The sequence below is a fragment of the Tursiops truncatus genome, chromosome 3 (genome assembly GCF_011762595.2).
Source record: "Tursiops truncatus isolate mTurTru1 chromosome 3, mTurTru1.mat.Y, whole genome shotgun sequence".
Classification (NCBI taxonomy): domain Eukaryota; kingdom Metazoa; phylum Chordata; class Mammalia; order Artiodactyla; family Delphinidae; genus Tursiops; species Tursiops truncatus.
The window spans coordinates 83,465,616-83,482,167 of NC_047036.1; the positions used below are offsets into that span (position 1 = coordinate 83,465,616).

The following is a 16,552-nucleotide window of genomic DNA, read 5'->3' on the forward strand; positions in this document are numbered from 1 at the left end:
AATGGGCCCAGAGTGTCTATGTAAGCCAGCTTAGGATAACAATCAGGTTGGAAGGAAAAACTAGAGTTCCTTTTGATGTTATGTTTGCATAGCCAGCCCACTGTTTTCACCCAGATTGCATACTTATTGGGGATGACTTTGAAGCTCATGAAAATACAGGGCCCCTCTTAAAGCTGCTTTTGTATAGCGAGGCCAATTTTATTACTTAACCAGTGTGTTTACTGGGGGCTTTGAGTGTATTGATAGAGACAGAGGTGGGACTGTAATTCATTTTAGCCACGACTTAGATAAATTCTGTCCAAGATATATTTAGGGTTTCTGTTTTAAGTTGAATTTGTTTAAAATATAGTGTGAAGATTAGACATGTGAAGAATTCAAATGTTGCCAACTTCACTCACCACTAATTCCTAGACTTGGAATGATTTTTCTCTTTGCAGAAACAAGGTGTTTGAAAAAGTGGTTGAGAATTGCAAATGTGATATCAGAGTTATGCACGTGCTGTGATTTCTTTCCTAAGATACAGTATGTTTTCAGGATCTGTGATGTTTGCTCACTTTAAGTTTGGATGCTTGAGTAATCCAAGGGTGTTGAAGAGACAGTAATATTACAGTGTTTTTTTTTTTTTTTTTTTTTTTTTTAATGAAAGGCACTGTTGGCATTTCCAAGGGTCAGGGAATAAGGTTAGATCCTGCATTTAGGTGGAATACCTGTGTGATTTGTCGTGAGGTCACTTTGTCTTTCAAACCTTTTCATCTGGTTACCCTTCATGATTGAAACTCTAAGTTGTCTCACATCTTTGGGTAAAATCACTAAAATGAAAATGTAGTCTGGGAGAAGTTGCTATGTCTACACTCATTTTGCAAATTCCGATTTATAAGGCGCGTCTATATGTGCCTCTCCTGGGAACTACATCTACATTTAACTTTATGGAATAAGCAACTAAGCTTTGTATAGGCAAGGATGACTGACAGCACAGGCTATACTCCAGTACTTGTAACATTGTTATTGATTTTGTTCATTTAGTCAACCAATAGTATTAATTCATCAATAAATACTTCCTGTAAAAGTGGAAGATCTAAATACCAACCCTAGAGTATAATTTTTATTTTTTACACTAAACATCAACTCTTACAACTTTTATTGGTCACTGCTTCTTTTGATTTCTCTGTTAAAATAGTTACTCACCAAGAGCCTGAGATTTCAGAATAAGAAACCTTCTGAGACATTTATACAAAAGGGTATCACAATTTAGAATTCATCAAAATCTATTAGCAGGTCTCATAAGCAACTTAGTAACTAGTTGGTCCTTTTAGCTGTCATAGTTATAATTCTTCTAAGAACACATTCCATCAAGTCTTCTGACTTCTTATACCTACTCTTCCTTATGGTAAGCAGAGAACAGAGGAAGAAATGAAATATTACCACCATAACATGCTCACAGCCACAAAACAAATATATTAACTTACAGTTGGAGATGATCCTCCACTTCTCATGTTTTTCCTGCCCGGATCCCTAACCACAGAATTTAGGATCAGTATGTGAACATATTAAGTATACTTCCCAATCCATCATTATTTATTTCTGACGTTTTCTACTCATTCCCCAAATTCTTTTAGATGTTAAAAATGGTCAGTGCTCTCTGTTTGGGTTTGATGAGACCTAATAAACAACGCTGCTTCTTCCATCTAAGTCCAAACCGGGAGAGAGAGAGAGAGAGAGAGAGAGAGAGAGGCACAGAGAGGCACAGAGACAGAGACAGACAGACAGAGACAGAGAAATCAGACAGACAGACAGACAGAGAGATGATGATCAAAGAATCAGATTTGTTTGCCGATACCAGGTGGACAGCAGCCACATGTGTTTGCTGATGCTGAATTAGAGAGATTAAGAAACAGTCAGTGGTAGAGTGGGACAAATCCCTTTTCTTTTAGATAGGGCTTACTCTAGATTATCTGGCTGAAGGAAAGAGGGGCAAAGAAGGTCTGAACTGGGCATGCTAGTTCCTTCTCAAAGACTCACCAGTCAAGTGAGTTACTCTAGGAGGACGATCTAGCAGGAGATAGAGAGTTACCAGGGATGCTACTGTAGGAAGTTCTCCACACTTTTACTGGAATGAGGACACGATCTCTAGTAATGCAGTTTTATCAGTTAGCAATTTGTATTTATAAGAAAATGAAAACTGACTCAGTAGCTTAAGCCCGTAGAAGGGAGAAATTTAAAAAATGAATTCTGGTTAGATGCCTCATGGAACTGGAGAGGACGAGCGCTCAGGTATTGGGATGTGCAGAAACCAGGGCAACTCAGAGAATGTTGGTAGGGAGAGTACACATGCAGTCTCTTTAGGTCTGGCATGGCCATCCAAATGATTCAGCTATGACTTCCTTTACCTCTGCATTTCTGTTCAAAATTCAAATTCTTGAGGGTTTGAGTCTCAGTGGCTTAGGTAGGTTTATTATAGTTTCTGTGAAGGTGGTTGCATATAGCCACTTTATATCAACCTTCACAAAGGCTTAGAGCCTGGAGTTTAATTATTACTCCACAAAGGCATTCTGAAGTGAAGCTGCTGACAATTTAAAGAAAAATTCTGTTGTTTTTAAGTGGCAATATGTATCATCCCATATAGGTTTATTAGTAACAGGGAACTGAAGAAGCATATGGAAAGCCAGAGGCTGATAGAGGCTAATGTCTGGCTGATGGTGGTGGGAGTACCTTAGATGTTGATGTCTTTGGTGGGGTTCCCACATAGCCTGCAGAAGAAGGAATGCACAAAGGATGGGAAGTAACCAGGAAAGAAGAAGGAACAATTTACCACACTTTTGCTATTCTTAGGGACTGTGTAATTGCTTTGTCTTTCATTATTTTGTTAATGGTGGGCCATATGTGATATGGTGTTTTCTCACATATGTTTTCTGAGGCTGTCCTGTCTTAGATTATTCAGGCTGTCCTGTCTTAGACATTTTTCTCAGGTTGAGTGTCTCACATTAAATTCATTATGACACATTTCTTTGGGTTTCCATGAAAGTAAAGCCTGAGACAGGGACTTGGGTGCAGGCATTTTATCTGGGGGATGATCCCAGGAAGCAGACGTGAAGGAGTGAACAGAGTGAAAACCAGGTTAAGGATGTAGTATTTAGGGCATTGCTGTAGGCAATAGGGGCTTGATTCTGCTGAGACTTGATGAGACATGTACAGAATGCCTCTGAGACTTGTCTGCCTGAAGGGTTAGAGACTGGGACATCCATCCACTGGTCCTTGCACCTCACTGGTAAGGATTTCCCTGAGAGTGTTAACTCCCCTGTGCTTGTGGACCAGACTGTGCCTGTACGTGGGCTGAATAGGTACCTGCAGTGTCAGAAAAGACCCTGAGCAGAAAGCAGAAAGACATGCAGATTACATTTGAAATGGAGAGCAGTGAGATGGTTTAGTCTGAGCTTTCATGTACTGTCCACTGCAGCTGTCCTAGAATCAGAGGGGACTGTGATACAGGGTACTTAAATAGTCTGCTAAAATGCTCACTCTGGTTCATTCATCAGTCCATTTGTCCATCCATCTACTCAACCAAGTGCACTTAATTGGCACCCATTCTATCCCAGGTCGTGTGCTAAACCCTAGAGACACAATGGGAAGGCAAGATATCATCCTCATCTTTAAGCAGCTTATATTTTATTGAGGAAACAAGAGTTCATGAAAACTAGCAGGAGTCAATAAAAGATTCTATAAGAACAAATAGCATGGACACTTAGTCTTGGAAGGGTCAGAGAAGATTCTTCTTAATGGAAGAAGCAAAATTTAAGGTGGTTTGGAAAGCCTGGAGTGTAGCCAGTTATACCTTACTATGATTGGTGTTGTGGTACTCAATAAAAATTAGCTGAATTGGTTGCAATTCTGACAGTTTTACCTGTTAAAATTTAGTCTTTAGCAATTTCTATGAAATCTACTTGTTAGAATTAGTTCTCTGCCACAGTATGAATATTTGGCAGGGAAATTGTTGGTTGATTAAGATAACATTCCCATTCTATGGCCATCTTTTCCCAACTGACACTTTATTTTTGGCTCTACACACACCTTTGCTGAAAAAAAAATAATGTGAATATGACCTGAGTGTTGCTAATTGTTGAACTTTTAGGCAGCTTTGCAGTAAACAAACGCCAAAGAGAAAACCCTTTAAGGAGGCAGGGATTAATTATGAGTTGCAAACTGTTTGCCATTAACAAGGTTCAATGTGTTTCTTGCTTTGTGAGTGGATTTCCTAGGGTTGCCGGGGTTGGAGTTCAAACATGAAGCAGTTTTGGCTGCTGATATCATGTTCCAGAATGCCCAGGTGTGCTCTCCCACAGTGCAGTCTCAAATGAAGCCTGTTTAGCATCACTTGCTGCTGAGAGCAGTTTAAGCTTGCAACTGAGGTGTCACTTTCTGCCTACTGTGGGAAATTCTTCCCAAATGGTCCTTGGCTGGCATCGTGCCCCAGCTAAAATTGATGTAGTATAGTCCTTTGAATCTGGGCATGGGGCCACCACAGCAGGAGCATAACTCTCATGCGGCAGAGAAAGATGGACATGAGGGGGCTGTAAAACATTATCTCTAGAGTTCTTGCAAACTCTAAAATGGCAGCATTATACTAAAGAATGGATGTTCGTGCTAATGTTCTTCCCTCTTGCCTTCATATGGAGAGAAGATTCCCTGGATATATGTGGAGACATTCATTCATTACTTAATTCATCTTTTCAAAAATATTTATTAAGTTCCCACAATGTGCTAGGCACTGCCGGGAGCTAGTATGTGGTAGTGAAGGTCCCTGTTTCATGCAGATTACATTCTCATGGTGGTTGGGGCAGGGGAGACATAAAAGAAACAATCAAATAAATAAGCAAGAACATGATCAGATGATACGTGCTCTCTAGAGGAGTAAAGTAGGGTGATACGATAGGGAGTTCTTTGGTGGATTTTCTGAAGGCTGGCAGGTGTGGAAAGTTGGATCCAACTAGTGGAGTTACAGAAGAGTCAGGGGGTGAAAGCCTCAGTGATGACAGATGACCTGCATTGGTGACAGCGATGTGACTATGATGAGGGAATCATCTCCTGGGAGAACATGAGTAATCAACTTAATCTGGATGGGGTGATCAACAGGGTATGAAGGGAAATGAGGATAAGTGAAAGGTATTTTAGGATTGGGAGCACAAGCCTCTGAGTGACGCCGCAGTCCTGTGGTGTTACAAGCTGAGTCTCAATTACTGGTAAGAGGCCAGGGTGAACCTCTTCCCATAAGAGGTGCAGTGTTGTGTGGCTGGGACACAAGGTTAAAATGCTGACTTTCACTGGGGCAACTGGATGACAGAACTGAGAGACTTTCCAGTTTTCAGGTGTATGAATTCCCTTCACATATTCTGTCATCATCCTGACCCTAAGGGATCTATTCTCATAGCACTTGCTGCATCTATGGCTTTATCCCTGAGGAAGGATTCATGAGCCAAGAGATGCATGAGTTTTCCACTCTATATATACACCTGCTACGAACTGCAGACTGGGACAGCCAATTTTCTGTCTTTACTCATGGCCAAGGAGAAAGCAAAATGTGCATATTGTTATTTTCAAAAAATGTTATTAACATTTTAAATCTTCCTTTTGCTTATTTCTGCCCAAATTTATCACTTTAGAGAGACCATTTCTTACCATCTTGTCTAAAATAAATACCTAATTCCATTGTACCCATTTAATATCTTTTCTCAATTATTTACTTTTGGTTTATTCAGGATTACTCTTTACATTTTACACTGACTTTTTGAGTTGGATGCTTAACTCATTATTTTTCAGTTTTCCTCTGATACATGAATTTAAGGTTGTGAATTATTCTCAAGTATGATAACAGCTATATCCCATTAGTTCTGATACATAGTTTTTACTTTTTTTGAATTACTGTTCAATTCTAATTTTTTTTCAAATTTTCATGATGATTTAATTTTTGAACTACAGATTATTTAACATTTTTTATTCTTTTCCATTACAGTTTATTACAAGATATTGAATATAGTTCCCTATGCTATACAGTAGGACCTTGTTGTTTATCTATTTATATATAGTAGTTTATATCTGCTAATCTCAAACTCCTAATTTATCCCTCCCATCCCCCTTTCCCTTTTGGTAACCATAAGTTTGTTTTCTATGTCTGTATGTCTCTGTTTTGTATATAAGTTCATTTGTATCATATTTTAGATTCTACTTGTAAGTAATATCATATGATATTTGTCTTTCTCTGTCTGACTTACTCCACTTATAATCTCTAGGTCCATCCATGTTGCTACAAATGGCATTATTTCATTCTTTTTTTATGGCTGAGTAATATTCCATTGTATATATGTACCACATCTTCTTTATCCATTCATCTGTCAATGGATATTTGAATTGCTTCCATGACTTGGCTATTGTAAATAGTGCTGCTATGAACATTGTGGTGCATGTATCTTTTCAAATTAGAGTTTTCTCCAGATATATGCTGAGGAGTAGGGTTGCAGGATCATATGGTAACTCTCTTTTTAGTTTTTTAAGGAACCTCCATACTATTCTCCACAGTAGCTATACCAATTTACATTCCTACCAACAGTGTAGGAGGGTTCCCTTTTCTCCATACTCTCTCCAGCATTTGTTATTTGTAGACTTTTTGATCATGGCCATTCTGACCAGTGTGAGGTGATACCTCATTATAGTTTTAACTTGCATTTCTCTAATAATTAGCGACATTGAGCATCCTTTCATGTGCCTGTTGGCCATTTGGATGTCTTCAAAGAAAAGCTTACTTAGGTCTTCTGCCCATTTTTCGATTGGGTTTTTTTTTTTTTTTTTTTTTTTGCTATTGAGTCATATGAGCTATTTGTATATTTTGGAAATTAAGCCTTTGTTGGCCACATTGTTTGTATAACATTTTTTTAAAAGAGTTTCAAATGTATGGAATTTTGGGTTTACTTTGTTGCTGATTTCTAGTTTTATTGCATTATGGTATAGTTAAAAAGAATATATATTCTCAAATAGCATTGGATTTCATGTATATATTTATTAGGTTGCTCTTGTTAATTGTCATATTCAAATCTTCTATATTCTTAATAATTTTTATTCACTTGACTTCTAAGTGCCTGAGAGAGGTGTATCAAATTCTCTTATTATGATTATGTATCCTTTCATATCTCTTGAAAACTTTCCCCTCATATTTTTGTTTATGTATTTTCAAGCTATGTTATTAAGTGCTTACAGTTTTAAGATTATTATAATTCCAGTGAATTTATCGTTATAAAATGTTCCCTCTTTTCCCTATAATTTTTTTTTAACCTTAAAATCACCTTTTTCTGATGTTAAAAATGCAATCCCACTTTTAGAAATTCTTTTCTTAGAACATCTTTCTTCATAATTTTAGTTTCTATTTTGGGGGATCATTGAGGTTAGGTGTTTCTCTTGTTACTATATGCATCTTGATTTTTAATAAGCTCATATAATATTTTCAATTTAAATGAAAAATTTATTGTGGTTACTTGGATTTTTCTGCCATCATGAATTGTACTTTTTAGTTATCTCACCTTTTTCTTGCTTTGATTTTTCTTCTTTTATACTTTTATTAGATTAATATAGTTTTCTTAACTCCTCTCTTCTGCATTTGCAATAATGCACTCTATTTGCAATTTTTAAAAGTTTGTCCCCACATTTTAAAAGTTCATTCTTTAAAAATATAAATCTAATCAAACTCTCTGGCAGACTCTTTGCCTTCATACAATAAATGGACTGTTTAATATCCTAATGTTGATTACACACTCCTATATTCAACGCTAATGTTGCTTGACTATTTTAGTTCTATTTTTGTTTAAGTTTGGATTCTCTAAGAAACAGAAGCCAATGCAGGATTACATATGCAAGAAATTTTTTGAAAGACATTAAAGATAGAGAGGGAAGGAGCAGGAATAGACAGGGAGAGCCTGCAGACCATCATGCATGGCTGACAACTGTGAAAGGAGAGATGGAAAGGAGGATTTGGTAAGTAGAACCTTAGACTGCAGTGTAGTTCTGGAGAGGTTTATGTCAGGGTGATGGGAAGTTTCTGGAAAAAAAAAAGGACATGAAAGAAAAACAAAAAAATACCCATCAGAAGAATTTCATGTTGAGCAGGAATGCTTGGCTCTAGGACCCCTGAGACTAGACCTCAAAGTGAACAAAGTGGTGAATCCAAAGTTTCAGTAGCTGGGGCTATTGGTCAACTATGCTGTCTTCAACAGAATATGTTAAAGAGAGATCTAAATGGCATACCTCTGTGGCCTCCACAGCCTTGGACAAATGTTCCCAGATTCATTTTCTACTTTGCTAATTCTCTCTTCAGTTCTATTTGATCTGCTGTTTAACCTAACCACTGAATTTTTACTTTCAACTGATAAAGATTTTCACTTTTAAGGGTTCTATTTGTTTTTTCTCAATCTGTCTAGTTTTCTTTTTTCTTTTTAGTGTCTTACTCTTTTCCTATAGTTTCTATACCTTTTTATCTCTTATATTATTTTATTTATGCTTATTTTGTAATCTATTCTGCCTGCCTCTCACTCATCCTGGTTAGTTCCCTGATATGTGTCCTAACTTATGAGTTCATCTTCTGCTGGTTTTGTTCTTTTCTGAGGGAATATAGGGCAGACTGATTTGCTGCTGCCTGGTTTTAGAGATATTTTGGGCCCATGTTATACTTACCTTAATTATCAGCTTGGGAATTCTTATTCCACCCAAGTAGAGCTCCAAACACATGTGTGGTATAATCTTGGCTATTTGGTTTCTTATGGGATACTTCTTTTTCCTACTCATGGCAGAGCCATGACAGAACAAGCTTCTTTATAGTTTTCATTGGCAGATGGGTTGAGTTTTTCCACCCTTTCTTCTACTGAGGATGCAGCTCTTTTCATGTCCCATATTTATGCAGAGTCTCAGCTCCAATTTATGTTTCACATGGGCCTAAATTCTACTTTCCTGCCCCTGTGTGAATTACAACCAAAGATTCTGTATAGTAGTTTGTATCTGTTAATCACATACCCCTAATTTGTCCCTCCTGTCCCCCTCTTTGGTAACCATAAGTTTGTTTTCTATGTCTGTGAGTCTGTTTTTGCTTTGTATATAGATTCATTTGTATTATTTTTTTGTATTCCATGTAAAATAGATAAGCAACAAGGATTTACTGTATAGCACAGGGAATTATACCCAGTATATTATAATAACCTATAATGGAATATAATCAGAAAAAAAAAATCACTATTTTGTACACTTGAAACTAACACAATATTGTAAATCAACTATACTTAAATTTAAAAAAAAAAGCTTCTGGCCATCAAGTCCTATTTCCAGGTCCAGTTACTTCCTGTACTGCATTCCATGTCAACTTGCACTTTTACTATTCTGATTTTCAGTTTAGCCTTTGTTTTTTGCATTTTGGGATATCTCTTACTTTCATATAAACTCATACATAAATTTTTTAAGTTGTTTTTTTTTTGTATGACTTTTCTGAGTCTTTGTAGCATGATGATTTTTATGCTCATTCCTCTGGGTTGTTATCTCAGATACCGTCTTTTTAACCTGCCTTATTTTCTTATTAGTACTTATTATTCTGTCACAGAAGCAGATGCTGCGATGAGGTTTGGGGTTCAAGTTGTTTATTAGGAATTAACCTGTGGAGAAAGTGAGGAGCAGGATTGGGCACAGGGAGAAGTCAAACTGCAACGTGGCCTGATAGAGCCTCAGCCAGCCTCATGTAGAGCCTGTCAGAGTGGCCCATGTTGAGCCCAAAGGCTGAACCTCTCTATCCCCACTTCCCCACTTAGTCGCAGATGCAAACTTCCTTGGGAAGAGTATGGCTTTGAGAAAGGTGGCTTTCTACAGCTCAAGTGGATCCTCAAAGAGTTGACAGCTGGGGCTGCCTGCTGACTGTAGTGCTGTCGCTGGACAGAAAGTCCTTCCTTGAGGGAGATTGGGACAGCACAGCTCTGCATCTACCGCACACTCTCTGAATTCATACTGTTCAGTCATTTCTCTACTGATTTTTTTTCTACTCCAGAAAATAAGAGCTCTGTGGACGAAACTGAGACTGGCCTGGTGGAAATCAAAAGCCAGTGTTTGTGAGCAGGGGGAAATTAGTTGGGCTTAGTCAAGTAGGCCTAGACTTTGATGGGTCTTGGAGTAGAAGGAGAGTTTACATTGATTATCTGACGCAACAGTTTTCTCTTGCTGTCATAATAAATGACCACACACTTTGTGACTTAAAACAGCACAAATTTACTATCTCATGGTTCTGTAGATCAGAAATCTGGTTCCTCTGTTCTGGGTCTCCCAGAGCTGAAATTAAGGTGTTGGATGGGCTGGGCTGTTAGCCAGAGACCCTGGGGGAGAATCTGTTCCCATGCTCATTCAGGCTGATGGCAGAATTCAGTTTCTTGTGGTCATAGTGCTGAGGACACATCCTTGCTGGCTGTCAGCTGGAATCCTCTCTTAGCTCCTTCAGGCCACTTACACTCCTTGTTATCCTTCCCTTCATCTTTGAACCAGCAATGATGAGTTGCGTCCTCATGTTTTGAATCTCTCTGACTTTCCCTTCTGCTACATAACTTCTGCTTCCAGCCTAAGAAATTTCTGTTTTTAAGGGCTTATGTAATTAAATTGGGCTTACCAGGATAATCTCCTTATTTTAAGACCAGTAGCCTTAATTATGTATGCAAAGTATCATTTCTCATATAATATGACATGTCAGGGATATCTGATATGGACAGCTTTGGGAGACACTGTACTGCCTACCACTGCTGGGGAGCAGAGGTTTCAGGAAAGGGTCCTGACATGATAAAAGCGGCATTTTAGGAAGATTTCTCAACAGTCAGGTAGGGAATGGATAGGGCCAGGGAGACAGTGAAGGAGGATGCTAATCTAACAGAAAATAAAACTATAAGGTTCTAGATGAGGGCAATGATAATAAGAACAGGAAAGATGTGGACGTCAATTAAAGAGTTTAGGAGTATCTGATCAGATTTGCTGGCAGATTTATGGGGTACAGGAGAGGGTAGTGGGTTACATGAGATATTGTGTTTGAAAGGTGATGAGTTCATTGTGAGCAGGTTGGGTTTAGTGTTCTCACCCTAGTGTAAAGCTGCATAATTGGGGCCATCAAAGACTTACCACAGCTTACTGTCTCTGACACAGAGGCAGGATTACATGGAGCAGGACTCTAGAGTATACATCTGTTTTCACTTCTGGTACTAAAAAGACTCATTCTAGGGCTTCCCTGGTGGCGCAGTGGTTGAGAGTCCGCCTGCCGATGCAGGGGACACGGGTTCATGCCCCAGTCCGGGAAGATCCCACGTGCCGCGGAGCGGCTAGGCCCGTGAGCCGTGGCCGCTGAGCCTGTGCGTCCGGAGCCTGTGCTCCGCAATGGGAGAGGCCACAGCAGTGAGAAGCCTGCGTACCGCAAAAAAACCAAAAAACAAACAAAACACTCATTCTAGAAACTCTGTGGGACAAGCAATAAGATAGGGTTATTACCTACCCAGATATGTTGTAATGTAAGTGCAGATCATCCAAAATAAATTTTTAAGTTCTAAATTATGTACCTTTGACAAAAGCATACATCTAGAATTCTAGGTGATATATGTATCTTCTACAGTGTGTTTTACTCAGGCTGATATTAAAATAGGTTTGTATTATCTCAGTATGAGTCAATTGGGGACTGGGGAATTTCCTTCAGAAACATATTGAAGGGAAATCAGCTTAAATATCAGTTTTGCAGAAGAATAACATACATGGAGATGATTAAGAAATCACTATATTTTTATTCCTATTGTGCAGACGGTAGAAACAAAGATGAGTCATTGATGGGCTTAAGGTGAGTCTGTCTGGGTATTACCTCAGTCATCACCTGCTTTCACCAATGAATTCCTGGCAAAGCTGGAAAAAACACACAGGAGAAGAGATATCCCCAAACCAAAAGCTCATGTTTCTTTGTTTTCAGTATTGAATTCTCCAGAGTATCTGGAGTGAGCTGGTCCAGCAATTCTTCTTTTCACACCTGTAGACCTTAACCTTTAGGTCACTCAAGTTCATAGTGGAGAATAGAAAGAAATATTTTGGAGTAGAGAATGAATACTTGGGGGGTATTTGGGGGGAAATATTTGGGGGGAAATGGGTCAACCAGCGTGTCTAACTGTATGTAAATGGTGTACTTTTCAATATTTGGTGCATTTGCTCTGTTTTCATTCACTGTGCTTCTTTTTCTCATCAACAAATGCTAATTTTAATCCTATGGATAGCTAAAGGCAGCATTAATTTCCATTCGGGCATACAAGACAGGTTTTATGGTTCCTAAGATGGTACCACCAAGCAGCCTTGTGTGTATAGACTGAGACTGCAAGAGCTTGGGAAAGTAGGAGGAAAAGGAGAAGGGGCAGTGACGCCTGTACCAGTGGAAAAGTCTCAGAAATGGCAGCAGATAGGGAAGCGTTGATTGGCAAAGCCTGGGGTCTAGGTGGCTATCTAGAGAGCCCCCATCCTTCTGATCCACATATGCATAATGTTGGAGTCGTTGTGTATACGTGTGCCTTTCTTGGGAACTTTCATCAAAATTCTAATGGGTAAGGACCCGTGGGGTCCAGAAAGAGAGTTTAGAGAAGCAAAATAAATGGAAAACCAGGTAGATACTATCTGAAAACAGTTCCTAAAGCAGTCACTAGTAGGATGAGGCCAAGGGATGAAAACGAAGAACTTTTTAAAAGCATCTACCCTTTTCTGAGAGCATCAAAATAAAGAGACAGTAAGGCTTCAGGGCAGTGAAGGGAAGGAATGTTACATATTGAACATCAGGGGAGCAAAAGGCTTTAGAAGATTATGAGCCTTATTTGCATATTTTCTAGAAATGTGTCAAGAAGAGTGAGTGCATCTCTATATGCAAAACTTCAACCAAAATAGATCATCTGAGTGAAGGAAATAATAAGGGAGCTGGCTTGCCTATTGACATTTATTTAACTCTTTTAGAGGAAAGAATATGTTGGCAAGAGCTTTTGGGAAAAAAATGTATCTGCTTTCCAACCACAAGAAAAGGCAACTGATTCAAAGCCAAGGAGTATTCTTGGATTGAACTTTAGTAGTGCCTTAATTTAGACAGCTGGAGAAATGCTTTTTTCAAGTATAAAATTAAACTTTCCAAAGGAAAGTTTTCGTTTTGGTTTTAAATCTGGACTTTACTGTAAATTTGTCCTTCTATGAATTTGCCAAAATAACCACCACTTTTCAGTGATGGTGAATATATTGCATTTATGAGAGGACTTAATGTGAGTAAGGGCTGAGCTGCCCCTATATACTTAGTAAATAATGGTACTTCCTTAGCAAGTAGTGAGGGGACTTTTGACAAAGCTATAAATGACAGTGCCCTAGATCTATATAAATCATCAGGGATAGAGCTCAAAAACTTAATGTTGAGTGAAAAAGCAAGTGACAGATATGTACAGTGTGTTATTTCTGGATACATATATAAGCAAGAAAAAAATTTTTTTAATTATGTATATTGTGCTACTGGTTGCCTGGTGTGGGAGAGTTGCCTCTGGGGCAGAGAATAAAGAGGAGAAGTGAGAAAGGAGTCTGATGGTTGTCAAAGAGAACTTTAGTCCTTTCTTTCCCTCCCTCCTTTCCTCCATCCCTTCTTTCCCTAAAAGAATGCAAGTGTGAATTGCTTGTGCAGTTTTATTGAAAATTATCTACACAGAAAAAATATTGGAGCAATTCAATATTGAAAGTTAATAATTTTGTAAATGGATGGTAGGAATATGTGGTTTTTTTTCCTGTGTTGTAGGGGAAAAAAAAGAGCATTTACTGAAGATATCTATATTATTTCAATGTATTAAAATGCCAGTATTAACACTGATCTTCTTTTTCCCTATCGGGTATTCCTTAGCAGCAACCAGGAGAAGAAAAGAATGAGAAAAAGAATCCAATTCCTATTTCATATTCCATAATCAGGACAAGAATAAGAAGATGGAAACACTTAAGGCAGAGGATTGAAGGTGAGTGAAAACATATGAGGGACAAATTGTGGAGGAGATGGAGTAGACAAGAATATAAACAGAGTATTGTGGCACAGCCCAAAAAATATATACATATATATATTACAAAGCAAGTCAATTACATTATAGAGTCAGTCATGCCAGTTGGTCAATATCTTGTGAAACAAATAATGTGAAACATGTGAATTTTAAAATTTTTAATTTGAGCCATAAGTGTCATAAAAATCCATTAGGCTAAAGTGTGGAGAAAATGAGTCTGTGACATTGAGTGGGCCTGAAGCGTTCTTCTGTATGTCTGTGTTTTCTGTTAAATGAGGGGCCTGAGAAGACACTTGTCCTAAGGGAGTGTGGGAACATGACCCGCCCACAGAGGCTTTGATCTGTGAACATAGAAGTCAGCATTGCAGGGACAGATACTCCCTTCTAGTTAAAAGGCAGCTTTTGTCTGGAAAGTTCCCCTCTAGCAATACATAGACCAAAGCAAAAATACTAATAGGATGGTGTGGGCATGAGGACATGGCCTCTGTCTGATTATTGATCTGCAGTCTCACAGTGTCCTAGGTCTTATAAGTGAAGATGTGTAAGTAAAGCCACATAAGTGGAAAGTCAGGGTGGCAGGAAATGCATACATGTTGCGTCACATTTTATTCTTTGGATTTGCATTTCCACGCTCTTCCTCTCTGCCAGAATTGTTCCCATCTAATATCCATGCTTCCAATGAAATAAATGGGTTCACATTTGTAAATTATCTTGGAGGCCCCTCTTACCCATTTTCCTCTTTCCTTAACTGGCCATTTACTTTCAGTAATTTATGTTGGCTATAGAAATGGGGGAGTTTGGGATGCGTAAAGACATACCCCAAAGAAAGGGGAAGAACTAACAGATTCTAGTGAGAAAATTATCTTTGGTGCTTCAGTGCTTCTTGCTGAGTACATCAGCCTCAGGTGGGTTTTGCTCTGGTGACCTTGAGTCCCGTCCCTCCTTTGCTGTAAAAGCTGAACAGATATTTTGCTGAATAGAGCAGAAATAGAGCTCCTCATGTTGAGGAGTACACCAAGCTGAATAAATCATGCCTTCAGAACCTGGCCTGATTTTTTTTTTCAGTGGAATTTTGTGATCCCCTAATGGAAAGGTTTTATAAAATAAGGGTATATATGACTTCCTGAAAACAATTAGAGGCTCTGTAATACAGGCACATCTAATAAAAGTTATGAATCCTTTGGCAAAAACAAATATGAGGTTTTATTGATAAGCTGACGGTTACACAGAAACACTAGGGCATATTGACTTTAATAATACATTAAGTGGTTTAATTAAATCATTAATTCCACCCTCAGTTCCATTTTTCAAAAGACAGTCAATGTAAAAATAAAACGGTTTCTTTTTTTAGCTGCTTCTCTTTCCTCTATAATTCATTAGGATGAGTCTATAGATTGACTTATTGCTACTCTGCCGTAAAGCACTTGCCGCCATTTCAAGAATATAGTACTTTAAGCAGGATACAAGGAAGTATTGATCTTAAGGTGACATCTTCCTTCACTTTTCCTAAAAGGGTTTTTTTTTAGAAAAATCTATAATATGTGTATGACTACAGAGATTTAAGTCACAACATTATTATACTACTACTAAAATAATTGTTAGCTTGTTTCTCTGGTCTGTGGGGAAAACTTATAAAAGGTATGTGAGCAATTTTAAATTCATGAAATGGTAATCATCATACATTTTCTTTCTAAATTAATTTTTATTTATGAAAGTAATATATGGAAATAGTTTTTAAAATCAGTAATATCAGAAAATATATAAAAGAAATTAATAATCTTTCGTCTCACCCTCCCGATACTGTAATCATACTCCCCAGAGACAGTATATATCTCTGTATTTAAAAATAATATTACTGGGCTTCCCTGGTGGTGCAGTGGTTGAGAGTCTGCCTGCCGATGCAGGGAACACGGGTTCGTGCCCCGGTCCAGGAAGATGCCGCGGAGTGGCTGGGCCCGTGAGCGGTGGCCGCTGAGCCTGCGTGCCCGGAGCCTGTGCTCCGCAACGGGATAGGCCACACAGTGAGAGGCCTGCGTACCGCAAAAAAAAAAAAAATAATAATAATAATAATATTACTAAGCCATAAAAAGAAACAAAATTGAGTTATTTGTGTAGTGAGGTGGATGGACCTAGAGTCTGTCATACAGAGTCAAGTAAGTCAGAAAGAGAAAAACAAATACCGTATGCTAACACATACATATGGAATCTAAAAAAAAAAAAAAAAAGGTTCTGAAGAATCTAGGGGCAGGACGGGAATAAAGATGCAGACGTAGAGAATGGACTTGAGGACACGGGGCGGGGGAAGGGTATGCTGAGACGAAGTGAGAGAGCGGCATGGACATATATACACTACCAAATGTGAAATAGATAGCTAGTGGGAATCAGCCGCATAGCACAGGGAGATCAGCTCGGTGCTTTGTGACCACCTAGAGGGGTGGGATAGGGAGAGTGAGAGGGAGACGCAAGAGGGA

At 38.5% G+C, this 16,552-nt stretch overlaps 1 protein-coding gene across 8 annotated transcripts in view; it reads left to right on the forward strand.

The window, feature by feature from the left end:
* Positions 1 to 16,552, forward strand: part of MACIR (macrophage immunometabolism regulator) — a 322,019-nt gene that overhangs the window by 150,945 nt on the left and 154,522 nt on the right. For all 8 annotated transcript variants that reach the window (XR_012330796.1, XR_012330794.1, XR_012330795.1 and 5 more), the window contains one exon: positions 13,934 to 14,042. The gene's annotated coding sequence lies outside the window, so the exon portion shown is untranslated. The remainder of the gene's footprint in view (positions 1 to 13,933; positions 14,043 to 16,552) is intronic.